This window comes from Lactuca saligna, chromosome 1 (assembly GCF_052625555.1).
Source record: "Lactuca saligna cultivar CGN05327 chromosome 1, ASM5262555v1, whole genome shotgun sequence".
In the NCBI taxonomy this organism is placed as follows: domain Eukaryota; kingdom Viridiplantae; phylum Streptophyta; class Magnoliopsida; order Asterales; family Asteraceae; genus Lactuca; species Lactuca saligna.
Genome location: NC_136417.1, coordinates 33,333,110 through 33,346,841, shown reverse-complemented (window position 1 = coordinate 33,346,841; position 13,732 = coordinate 33,333,110). Strand labels below are relative to the sequence as shown.

General features: G+C 38.1%; 1 long non-coding RNA gene across 2 annotated transcripts; it reads right to left on the bottom strand.

Annotated features, from left to right (window-relative positions):
- Nucleotides 1-7,895: 7,895 nt before the first annotated feature.
- On the bottom strand, nucleotides 7,896-12,095 carry LOC144997051 (uncharacterized). 2 transcript variants are annotated; one of them, XR_013659701.1, is made up of 9 exons: nucleotides 11,744-12,095; nucleotides 11,350-11,459; nucleotides 11,048-11,265; nucleotides 10,126-10,201; nucleotides 9,987-10,041; nucleotides 9,742-9,878; nucleotides 9,570-9,632; nucleotides 8,190-9,455; nucleotides 7,896-8,093 (listed from the first exon to the last, which is right to left on the bottom strand). It is a non-coding gene; the product is annotated as an uncharacterized LOC144997051 (long non-coding RNA). The 2 variants fall into 2 exon arrangements; XR_013659700.1 differs by having other exon boundaries at nucleotides 9,570-9,878.
- Between the last annotated feature and the right edge of the window lie 1,637 nt (nucleotides 12,096-13,732).

Sequence of the window (13,732 nt, the reverse complement as noted above, 5' to 3'; positions counted from 1 at the left end):
GGGCCCGTATCTCCTAATTGCATGTTATTTGTTAAATGCTTGTATGGTATGGGGTATTATGGGGGAGCTCACTAAGCTTTGTGCTTACGGTTTCAGTTTTGGTTTCAGGTACCTCCTCAGCTAGGGGAAAGGAGCCGGCGCGGTAGCAGCATGTCACACACACACACACACCCTCTTCGGTTTCCGCATTTACGAGCTTTACTGGGATTGATACTCTGATATTCTGATTAGTTGTATGTTTTGGTTTTCAGACATGGTTCAGTTTATATTATGGATGATCGAATGATGTTTTAATTATTAATATTTTCTAAAGTAACGTCTTTAAACAAAAAAAATTTGATGTGAAAATTGGGTCGTTACAAGGGCTTTTGGCCCAAAAGGGCCGAATAGTGGTTTTTTAGCCCAAAATAGTACCTAATAGAGATATTTGCCCCATTAGCGTCTAAGAAAAAAAATTCTTGCAGCCCAATAAGGTTTTTACGACCCAAAAGATCAATTGGAAGGGCTGCCGGCCCATTAGGTCCCAATAGGAAGGTATTGGTCCATTAAGAGGTTTGGACCGAGAAAGCTTGGGTTAAGGCACAAAGTTGAGTGGACATAGCTTATTGGGTTAGGTTTTGGGCTTTCACGAGGAGGTTTCGACTAAATTCACAATTTTGGATGTATAAACTTAGATAGCAATGACGTTGATTTATACTACACGTAGTGTTACATAGTTACACAAAGAAACTATCTTGTATATGGATAGGAAACCTAGCCCTAATCTTCCAGTTGTGACATCATCCCCCTGTTAGAGGGAATTTCTCCCTAAAATTCGTTCGAAAGTATTCCTTATGAGCTAGAGAAGAGATGGGGGTATTTCTGCATCATCTGATCCTCGTGTTCCCGTGTGAATTTAGGTCCGTGTTTGGCACTCCATCGAACCTTTTACAATAGGAATGCGGCTTTGTTTCGTACGTTTCACTTCTCTGTCCATGATTTTAACCGGTTCCTCAACTAATAGAATATTTTCATTCACCTCAATCTCGTCAAGTGGAACAATGAGGGTTTCGTTCGATAGGCATTTCTTCAGCTTTGACACGTGGAAGACAGGATGTACGTTGCTAAGCTCCCATGGTAGTTGCAGCTTGTAGGCTACCAGACCGATCCTGACAAGGATCTTGAATGGTCCGATGTATCGCGGATTTAAGTTTCCTCGCCTTCCGAATAATATCATCGCTTTCCAGGGAGAGACTTTTAGCATTACGCGATCTCCTACTTGAAACTCCAGAGGCTTTCGCCTTTTTTCAGCGTAGCTCTTCTGTCAGTCTCAAGATGCTTGAAGGGTGCCCTGATTTGGACGATTTTATCAGTTGTTTCCTGGATGATCTCGGGTCCCGTGAGAGTGTTGTTTGGTACCTGTCCCCTTTCCATTTGGGTGTCTCCTAGCTCAGCCCAACAGAGAGGTGATTTACATTTTCGACCGTACAAGGCCTCGAAGGGAGTGACCTTAGTGCTTGTGTGGTAGCTTTTGTTGTCTGGGAATTTGATTAGTGTCAAATGGGTATCTAATGTCTTGTCCAAATCTATCACACAAGCTCAGATCATATCTTCTAGTGCTTGAATGGCTCGTTCACTTTGGCCGTCAGTCTGGGGGTGGTAGGCAGTGCTCATATCCAGCTGAGTTCCTAATGCTTTCTGGATTGACTGCCAAAATCGTGAGGTGAACCTACTATCTCGATCAGAGATAATAGATGTCGGTACTCCATGTAGTCTCACCACTTCCATTACGTAGATCCGCGTTAGTCTCTCCATTTTATACGTTTCTTTAATTGGTAGGAAATGGGCAGATTTAGTCAGCCAATCGACAATGACCCAAATGGCATCCAAACCGTCTGCCGACTTAGTCAATTTGGTTATAAAATCCATTGTTATTCATTCCTATTTCCACTTTGGTATTACTGACTGTTGTAAAAATCCTGAGGGATTCTGATATTCTATGTTAACCGTTTGCGCAAGTTAGGCACTTTCTCACGTAAGTAGCAATCTCACCTTTCATATTCAGTCACCAATAATGTTGTTTGATATCCAGGTACGTTTTTTCGGAACCTGGTTCGACTGAATATCGTGTCTTTTGTGCTTCACTCATGACTACGTCTCTGAACCCTCCTAATTTTGGGGTCCAGATCCGGTCCATGAGATAGTATGCTCAGTCCTCTTTGGTTATGAGATTCTTATCCATTACCCACAAGGCTTCGTTTGAGACATTCTATGGCTTCATGGCTTCCAGTTGGGCCTCATTGATTTGCAAAGACAAGTGGGAATGGATGGTTATCGTTAAGGTTTTTATTTAGCGGCCCGAGTATTCCTTTCGGCTTAGGGAGTCGGCCACCACGTTAGCTTTACCCGGATGGTACCTGATCTCACACTCATAATCATTCAATAGCTCGACCCATCATCGTTGTCTCATGTTTAGTTCTTTTTGATTCAGGATATGATGGAGGCTTTTGTGGTCTATGAAAATGGTGCACTTCGTACCGTAGAGTCGGTGCCTCCAAATTTTTAGAGCGAAGACCACAACTCCCAGCTCGATATCATGAATGGTATAGTTTACTTCATGGGTCTTTAGTTGCCTAGATGCGTAAGCTATCACTTTCCCGCGTTGCATAAGTACGCAACCTAACCCTTGATTCGAAGCGACGCAATACACAATGAAATCCTCCGTTCCCTCTAGCAAAGATAACACTGGAGTACTGCAGAGGGTTTGTTTCTGGGTTTAAAAAGCAGTTTCTTGCTTTTCATCCTAGTTGAAGGGTACGCCTTTTTGGTTTAGAGTGGTGAAGGGCTTGGCGATCTTGGAGAAATTCTGAATGAACCTTCTGTAATAACCAACAAGGCCCAAGAATTGCCTAATCTCCGTTGGTGTTCTTGGGGTTGCCCAACCCTCAATAGCTTTGATCTTGGAAGGGTCTACATGTATCCCTTCTTCCCTGACTACGTGTCCCAAGAAATCTACCCTGCGAATCCAAAATGAGCATTTGGAGAATTTTGCGTATAGCTTTTCCGCCCTTAGACTTTCCAAGACATGTCGTAGATGTTGGTCTTGCTCTTCTTTACTTTGAGAATAAACGAGTATATCATCAATGAAGACAATTACAAATTTGTCGAGGAATGGTTGGCATACTCGGTTCATTAGGTCCATATATGTTGCGGGTGCATTTGTTAGACCGAAGGGCATTACGACGAACTCGAAATATCTGTAGCGAGTTTAGAACGCAGTCTTGGGTATATCTTCTTCTTGGACCCGCAGTTGGTGGTACCCGGACCTTAGATCTATCTTGGAGAAATAACTAGCTCCTTGTAACTGATCAAATAGATCATCGATCCGAGGAAGAGGGTAGCGGTTCTTGATAGTGAGCTTGTTTAACTCCCGATAATCGATGCACATTCAGAAAGATCCATCCTTCTTTTTGATAAACAACAATGGAGCTCCCCAGGGTGAGAAGCTCGGTCTTATAAATCCTTTATTTAGCAGTTCACTCAATTGGCTAGCTAACTCCTGCATTTATGCAGGGGCTAATCTATATGACGATTTGGCAACCGGTGTGGCTCCGGGTACTAGGTCAATTCGAAATTCTACATGTCGTTCAGGGGGTATACTTGGGAGGTCTTCTAAGAATACGTCTGGAAATTCGCACACCTCTAGAATGTCCTTGATGTTCTTTTCCTCCTTCTGTTTGTCCACTATGTGGGCTAGAAAGGCGTGATTCTTTTTATGCAGGCACTTTTGTGCCTTGATGCACAATATAAGACGAAGGTTTGCACCGGGTTTATCATTGTAGATAATTAGTGTTTCGTTGGTGGGTAGATGATGACGAACGGCCTTCTCGTGGCACATAATATCATCATGGTGGGAGCTTAACCAATCCATACCGATGATCACATCAAAGCTTCTAATATTAACCAGTATTAAGTTTATTTGAAACGCGTGGTTATTTAATGTTAACGTGCACCGTATGAAAATGTTGTTTTTTGTTTCTGTTTTCCCATGAGTCATTTCCACCGTGAAGGTTTCTTTTAACTTATGGGGATTTTGATTTAGTAAGTGTTTGAATTTATGACTCACGAAACTTTGTTCTGCCCCACTATCGAATAAAATGCATGCATATATGTTGTTGAGGAGAAACTTACCAGTGACTACAGCCGGGTCCTACACTGCCTCTCCTTGACCCACAGCAAGGACCCTATTCGATCCTCCTGCATTTTTATTGTTTGCCTTGGGACAGTTTCCCTGTATAATGACCGGTCTCTCCACACCCGTAGCATGCCTAACTTGCCCCAGCGTTGTTGTGTTGAGAGTTGTTTTGTTGGGGCTGAGATATGCAATACCTGACGGTGTACCCTTTGCGATTGCAGTTAGTGCACTGTAAGTCTCGGCATGCGCCGTTGTGGTGGAATTAACATTTATTGCACTTTGGTAGGGTGCTTGCGTAAGGCCTTGCATGTGTTAGGGTGGTTGATACTGGTGCAACTAGAGTTGGTGTGATCTGATTAGTAGCAACGTGGACTGCCACAGTTTGTTGCTTCTTAGATGATTCTTGATTTTGTCGCCCTTTTCTTTTGTTTCCCTGGTTGCTCTTGTTGTTGTCCTCCTTCTTTGTATCAGTTTCGGAAGTCTTCGCGCCCTTTCCATCCCCATGGTCGTACAACTTTGTGTCAGACGTTTGGCACTATCGAAGGTCGAGGGGTTAGCAACAATTAAATTCCCCTGGATTGGAGGTGTTAACCCCCAAATAAAGCGTTCAAAGTTTTTTCCCTCAGAAGTTATCATTCCAGGGCACAAATGTGTCATCTCACTTAATCTGGAAATATATTCTTCGATATCGGAGTTTTGTACGGTTAGGTTCCACAATTCTTGTTCGAGCTTTTATACTTTGCCTCGGGGACAATACTCATCCAATATCATGATCTTAAGGCATTCCCATGACATGACATTTGCGAACGGGAGAGATAGAGCCTTGATGTGGCTGTTCCACCACGAAAGAGCCCTGTCAGCAAAGATACGGGCTGTAAACTTCACCTTGCTCTTGGCGGGACAGCCGCAGATTTTGAAGACCGATTCAATTTTCTCGAACCACTGAGTGAGGGCTATCACCCTTCCGCTTCCATGAAATGGCTTCGGTTTTGCATTGGTGAAGTCTTTATAAGTTTAAGTTTTTGGGTGTCTGTGAGGATCACCGTGATTGGAACTTTCGGTTCCATTCCTGTTGCCACCTCCGTTAGTGCCCTGGTTGATATGTGCTAAAGTTGTCGTAATCGTAGTTGAGACTGCCGCCTGGAAAGTAGTTGAGTTCATCTCTGGTTGTGGTGGCGGCGGTGGTGGTGTTGTAGTGTTCTTGAAGATGTTCTTTCTTGGCATTTCCTGTTATGAGACATGAACGACGATGAGTTTAGGAATTCCTTTGTTTCTAACGGTTACGGTGGTTCGAGTGTACTTATAATTGAACTGTATTATATCAAATATAAATGAAAAGAGAGAACATAACAGATTACAACATCATAAATAAAACACATAACTGTTTCATTAATGATAAATTCTTAGTACAATACATGAAAATTGGCCTTTGCAAGGCCTACAATACATAGAGAATAAAAATCTCCCAACATAATGACTCTACGAGTAGTGTAATTACTTAATCGTAGGGTTAGTCCTACATACATATAGTAAAGAAAAGAGAGTCCCATCAATAGAATTGGTGAGTAGGATGGGTCCTACTCACGGCGGGAAGTATCTGGTGGTGCCGATTACGAAGTAGAAGTGCCCTGGGTTCTGGCTAGCTGGTGTGACTCGCATCCTCGCCTCGAGTGCGGCCTGCCGCTCCTAGTAGTCTCACACTATGTCCTGTACGTTCCACCCCGGTCCTCATCGCATCCATCTGATTAGCGGTTGCCTGGGACTGCTCACCAATATCCTTGGTCCGCTTAACCATCACCAGAAGGGCTCGGTCCGCTGGCCCTCCATGTTTGAGTTCGATAAATCCCTGATCCATGCCAAACGGCGGACGCATCCCTTGGTGCCTGCTCTACCTCCATATGTTCTGTGCCCACGGGGGCATAGGGCCATTGGGGCCCATCCGATGTGCAAGCACCCTAGCCATGTAGGGTGGGTCAATGACTTCGGACTTAGCGTCCGATTCAACCTCCTCTTCCTCCTCATCATCCTCGTTGACCTCCTCGTCAATTTCTTCTTCCTCCGGGTCTTCCATGGGCTCTTCCTATGGGTCCTCCTTTATCCAACCTCCATTTTCCTTATTGGGAAAATAAGGGTCGCCTGGTTAATGGAATCCATCCATGTCGTCTGTACGAGAATATAAGTACAAAAGGAGATATAAGAAAATACAATGAAGATTTCACACAATGCCCAAAATACTCCTATAGTATTTTAATTTATTGTGTTCGATTCCTTAATCCTTTGGGCATTAGGTTGGCAAATTTTAGATTCGCTGTCCACCCCGATCACTCCCAAACATATGTTGGTCTTATTTTGAATAAGGATATTTGATCAAGCTATATTTATCCCCAATACGATTACATAACGGCCTGGATTTAACCATGATGTCCAACTCTTCTAAAGACTTTTAATTGTTTCTTATTATGACACCATTATTAATATGCACACACATGTAGACATTTTATTATGATTTTTTTTATCATACTATTATATTCATATTGTATTTATAGTTGCATATCTTGTATGGTTAGATATGCTAGTTCACTATAAACAATGCTCTGATACCAATCTGTCACACCCTCGAACCAGGACGGCGGAAACGTCCGGGGGCGGATGACTTCATCTTGTAATATCATAACAATTGAATATGAATGAAACATAGCAATCACAATAATAAATTAAGGATACCAACATGTATTGTTTACAACTTTAAATTTGTTCATGAAAATACATTCCAAAATAACATAATGTATGATAATCCAAAATACAACACATATTCCAATGTCCATGGCTGATAAACCTCCTCAATGTGTACCTAAGAATACAAGTAGTTTTGAAAAGTGTCAACATACAAAATGTTGGTGAGTTCATAAGCATATTTATAAGAAAAACTTTGTAATAGTTTGTAAACGCCAAAAAATTTCATATTTTCTGTAAAAATAGTTTGAGAGTCTTGTTTCAAATCATGTGTAATTTCATGTGTATACTTTATTTACTTTGTTCAGAAATTTTATAGAAATGCTTCCAGAAAATCTTATATTTTCTGTCATACGAAATATTGTGGTCTTAAAACCCTAAGACCAGAGTGGTGATATTAGTGCAAAATAGGTGGCACATAGTTTTGTACTTTGTAAAACGTGTAGAGTGTATGTTTTGCGTAAATTTTAAAATAATCACTACTAGAAAAACAGCCTTTTACGATGCTCATTGCGCGTCGTAAAAGGCTCAGACGGCGCGCAAATGCGCGTCAAGGAAGGCCCTGTCATAAAGAGATACGACGCGCTTTTGCGCGTCGTCTATGGACGACGCGCATTTACGACACGCATTGCGTATCAAGGAAGGCCCTGTCATAAAGGAAGATGACACGCATTCGCATGTCGTAACCTTACGACGCGCGTGTTAATGACACGTAATGCGTATCAAGAAAGCCCCCGTCAAGAAAGGCCATGTCGTAAATGAAGACGACACACATTTTTGCTATCGTAATTTTAAAAGTTAAAAAAAATATATTATTTATAGATTTTCTAATTTTCAAATTAGATTTTCATTTAACTTCTCATATTATAAAATAAAATACCATATACAAAAAATATAATCCATTGCATAAAATTTAATTTCATACAAATAATCGATCCTTGGAAAGATAAAACATATCAATAGAAGTTGTTTTCTGCCTATACATGATTATCACATACTAAATAACAAGCTTTATTTCATATTCATACATATGATTACATTATTCATTAAACAAATATATACTTACATCTTCGCCTAAAATGTTATTACATGATGCAAGTTGGCCACTTCATTGATGGACTACCAAGAGGAAGACCAACAACTGCCCTAAATTTTTCCAAGATGTGCCCTTACTCATGTCCTGTAACTTTAAACATTTAATAAAGTCAAATATTTCCTAAAATAAAATTGCACAAGAAACAAAGACTGAAATTGGAAGAAGTACACTATAAGTTTGTTTTACCAAAGAGTGGCATGAATGATCGGGTGCTACAAGTTTGTCCAAGCTGCCAAACAAAGACTGCATGTGTAATATTAGTTATACACTTGTCTTCTTAGTTTCATTCACTTGTCTCTTTAAGTGAATGAAACAATATATCTGCAAGAAATGACAGGCTTCAAGAAATGTATAATATTAGTTATACTCATGGTAAAATGTCATAGACTGTAATTGGAATTCCACAAAATTACATCTATGTATAAGTGGAGTTTGTATCTAAAATGCACATGTTGCTTTCAAATGTAACACAAAACCAAAATAAATAAATAAAGTATTACCTGGACTAGTGTATAATTGGAGTTAGTATCTTCTTTAGCAACAAAGGAATAAACATCTATGCTATTTTTTGCAACTCTACCACTACTACTAAAGTCCCAATTAAGAACTTGAAGCATGAAATGGAGTGCAGTTGTTACAAACTCTTGCTTCTGAGACAGAAGCATCAGAATTTTTAATTTTAGTAGTAACATTTTGTGCAGCCCCCAGTGCCCAACAATAAAAATTATGTGGAATTAACAGAGAAAAAGAATAAAATATGAGAAATTGGTTAGCAAAAAGATAATTTTTATAGGGTCCAATCATGTACAACTTTCAAAATCCTTTACATTTGAGTTTCTTTTGTTCTTTATACACTTGTATGAACTTCATACAAGTGGGATATATAATCATTTTAGTGCAATGCCATGCAGTCCATCTGCTTTATATACTCAAAGCAGAAAACCTCATTCAAAAAAAAAAAAACCTAGGGGGTGTTTCTTTTTTACTTAATGAGCTTAATTGGTTAAGCACTTAAACTAGACAGATGACTTATTAGGTCAAGCAAAAAAATCTATTTGTCTTTTGGAATGTAAGGGTGAAATGGTCATTTAGTCTCATTCATACGGTTTATTTGGTTTGGAAACAGACATCATGTATACAATACTTTATCTAGAGAGACATCATTACCCATACATGACATAATGAGAAAAGAAAATAAACAGCTCCTGAAAATATGTTGTTATAGGAAATGGTTTAATGAGATGATGATAAACAAAATGAAAAACCTTAAGATAATCAATAACATGATGGAGAAAATTCAGACACCTGCAACATTATTTTTTAGCATGAGAACTTTGTATAAATGAAAATTGGTACTCAATAACATGATGAAACATATACCAGTGACTCAAGGAAACTGAGTCCAATGAATTGTACTTCTAGTCCATGGTTCCCAGCAATAGCCATATTTATCTGAAGCCAACAAATTACAATTAATTTCAGGCACAAAAAAATTAAGTTTCCAGCTATGAATTAAAAATTATAATAATTAGTTTTAACAAGGATGAATTTACTTCAGGGACTTACCTCAGAGAAAAATCCATCCTTTTCTGCAGCAGTAAGTTCCAAACTACACTAGGGCCAGACAATCTGAAACAGTTAGCAATATTCTTTATTTTTTTAATGGCTAGTTAAGTTACAGATTGTCAACATCAAATAATTAACAGGAAGATATGTTGATGGTGTCTTATAAGCGAACCAAGTTTGTATGTTGATGGTGTAGTCTGAATTGACATGAGTGACCAATAGTATAAGGTCTAGACACCTGAGATGTTCTAAGGATGCTGTTTAGTTTTTGTAAATGATGGTAAAAGCAACCGCTAACAGGTAATAAGCCTGAAAACAAAACAAAAAAGAAGAAAGAAAGAAAAAAGTTAGCACAAACAGTAGTCCTAGAAACAGAAGTAGAAGGAGAAGTATGGGGAAAGGGTAAAATTCACAAACCTATAAACAGTTCACTAATACACTGAGACCAAAGCAATCCTTCTAGGCTCTAGACCTATAAATATTTGGATAAAAAATTTAGTCAAACTGATGCACTGAAATGCAAATAGAATGGAAACAAAACAAACACAATATTAACCTGCAAGGCTGGAAGTTGCTTTCATAGCCCTCTGTTTTTCTTTATCATTGTGTACACCCAATTTCACAACTACTTTCTGCAATTGGATACAAAGTAACCAACAAATAAATGTTAATCTCAATAATGAAAATAATGATGCTAAAAAGCATAAGTTTGATAATGGTTTTGAAGCATAGTAGTAGGATTTCTTCTGTGTATGCTCTTTATTTGTAATCACAAGGTTCAGAAGCAATTTTATTTTATTTTTCCTATTTTTTACTACAATTTTTGTACCATAGGTATGATATCAAGATAGAAACAATTTTTTCGTGGAATATCCCTTCAAATGTTGGAATGGTAAATTTAAAAAACCAATTAACAAAACTATTATTTGCTGGAATGGTATATGTAAAGAATCAAATTTTGTAAGTATTTAATTAACATGCTCTTTTAAAAAAGAGAATCAATTAACAAAAAGGTAAACCACATTTACAAAAAAAAAAAGACGGATTGTAATCACATTCTAAAACTTGATGGTGTGAAAAAACAGGACACCGATAACACACATAACCATGAACCTTTTGAAAAACTGATGGTTGGCAAATTCCATAACAGATTTCAACCCCCACAAAAACAAGCCCTAATAATTATGTTTATTCCTTAATAGAAACACTCAATGCAAAAAAAATTAAATATATGATGGTAAAAGAAGTTACTGAAAGGAAACAAGCCTCAAAGCGTAAACAAAAATTGCACAACCTTCCTAGAATCAGTAAAAACCACTATAGTAGAAGGCAAAGTAGGAGAACACAAGGGGGGGGGGGGGGTAGGAAACAAGGAAAGGGAGAAAAATTTGAAATGTGAATTGTGTAATGTTAACTGTGAATTCTGCAAATTAAAAGGTTGAGAGCATGAATTAAGAAGTGGAGAGCAGTCATGAGACCTGTACGCAGAAGTAAGGCTGCCATAAGATCATATACAAGACTATGAATCATGTTGGAGAGTAAATCAGTAAATGTACTTCTATATTCACGTTCGTTGTCCCAAAATTCTGAGCAATCGGCTCCTACTTTTGTCGTTTGCACCAGATCACCTTTATTTACCCTAGGAACGAGCACAACTCCAATAGAACTCTCAGCTTCTAATGAACTCACATATCCTCTGTGTAAGGAAAATGAAATGACATTTTATGGTGAAGTCAAATGATGTTCATTATAAAATAAAGAGGTGGGGAGAGGAGATAACCTAAAGCAGAATCTGCAATTGCAAAACATGAGGATCTAGCTCCCCAAATTCCGTTCCTTTGTAGCATTGCATCATTGTGCAGTCGTTGAAATAGGAGAAAATAAAGATACCTAAGAGAAAAAATGGAAACCCTAATTATCAAAATTAACCAGACATCCAGAAGAAACAAAACACAATGAAAAGGAAGAAGAAAGGTTCTTGTTCGTTTATTGGTTCCAGATAGGATGGGGACTTTAATTTTTTTAGGAGAACTGACGATAGAGGGTTGAATAGGGCCATAGGAGCCATTGTTACAACCTATCAATTTCATTCATGAATTATTATGGGAATAATACAAGAGGCGAGTGTCGATTGCAATTTCAAATGAAGTATTAAAAGATGCTAGACCAAAAACCTGATAGAAGTCGTCGGAGCCAGAACCAACAGAACTACCACCGAAGGTATTATTGACACGAATAGGGACGGGATATAATATGCGAAATAGGTTCACCTCGAGGTCCTCCTCTACCTGATTTGATTCGAGAGGCATGTATTCAACAAGGATTTTTGGGGAATTCGTAGATCCTCAATATGGTTGTACCGGAAGAATAAAGTATAGCGGCGACATCGGATTGAGAAACAGAGGGAGACAGAGCGGCATGATGGTGGCGATGGCGCCAATGGATGTAACGGCGAGAAATGCTAGAAGGAAGAAGATGGGTTTTAGGTTAGAGAGAGAGAAAGGAAGAAGAAGACCCTAGGCTTGTTTCATGCTGATTGGAAGTTTCTTGCTGACTGGAAGCGGAGGGGGGGGGGGGTTAATTCTTCACATAGGCGGGGTTTTAATTTTTGGGGATTTCATTTCCCGCTCAAAACGCGTGTTTCATTAAAAAAAATATAAAGCGACACACTTACATGACACACACTTTATAATAGGCGCCCTCTGTATTTCTTTTTTTTTTCTTTTCTAACACTAATTTCAGAGCACGCACAAAAAGCGTGTCTTCTATCCTTCAAATTTTATAAGAGATGACATGACTTTTTCGACGTATGCTTTTGCGTATCGTAAATCACCGCGTGTCATTGTTTGCGCGTCATTAAAGGCTGTTTTTCTAGTAGTGAATATTGTTATTCTCTATGTGAGTCGTTACAACCATATTAATGTGACGAGAGCACTTGTCTAGACGTTCTTTAGGCGTCGTTTCTAAAGATAATTGTCACCCTAGACTGACGTGTCTAGCTGTAGCGAACAACTCAGGTGTGGGGTGTCATCCCCGTATAAATCAATATACAATATCCCGCTCTCCCTCCAGGAGACTCTGGTTATAACTACAAGACTTACGATGTACACTAGGTGGGTACGAGTGAAGGAGTGTTTCACAAGAGTCTTAACAGAATTTACAAAATTATTGAATCCCATTATTTAACGTTATAAATAATATTACTAGTGTATAGTTTCAATTGTCGATTATAATACACAACTTTCGTGTCATGAAATGAGTTTAGTTCACCAATTTGATAGATTTATTTATAAAAATTATTTTTATAAATTTATAAAGTTGGAACTAGTATAATTAGAGCATTTTTACCATAAGTGTCAAAATAGTCCATTTTTTACCAAGAGTTTCAAAAATAGCTCATTTATACCATAAGTGTCAAAAATAGTCTTAACAGAATTTACACAATGACTGAATCTCATTATTTAACGTTATACGTAATATTACTAGTGTATAGTTTCGATTACCGTTTATAATACACAACTTTCGTGTCATGAAATGAGTTTAGTTCACTAATTTGATAGATTTATTTATAAAAATTAATTTTATAAATTTCTAAAGTTGGAGCTAGTATAATTAGGGCATTTTTACCATAAGTGTCAAAATAGACCATTTTTACCATGAGTGTCAAAAATATCCCATTTTTACCATATATATCAAAAATAGCACATTTTTACCATAAGTATCAAAGATAGCCCATTTTTACCATAAGTGTCAAAAATAATCCATTTTTACCATGAGGGTCAAAAATACTTTATTTTTACCATAAGTGTAAAAAATAACCCATTTTTACCACAAGTGTCAAAAATAGTCTATTTTTACCATAAGTGTCAAAAATAGCCCATTTTTACCATTATGGCCGAAAATAGCCCATTTCGAGTGAAATATCCATATTTTACCATTTTTCAAGTTTTCATGACAAAAATTTGTTTTAGCATCTTCTTGGACATATTTTTGTGATCTTTAACACAAACCAAGAAAATCCATTTACACCAAGTAACTTGTTTCCATTTTTGACAAACACCAAGATAATGAAACCATATTAAGACAAATAAGCTCCAACAACTTGATACTTGTACAAAATCTCGAGTTTATGGACCTTTAACATGAAATCACAACATTTCACA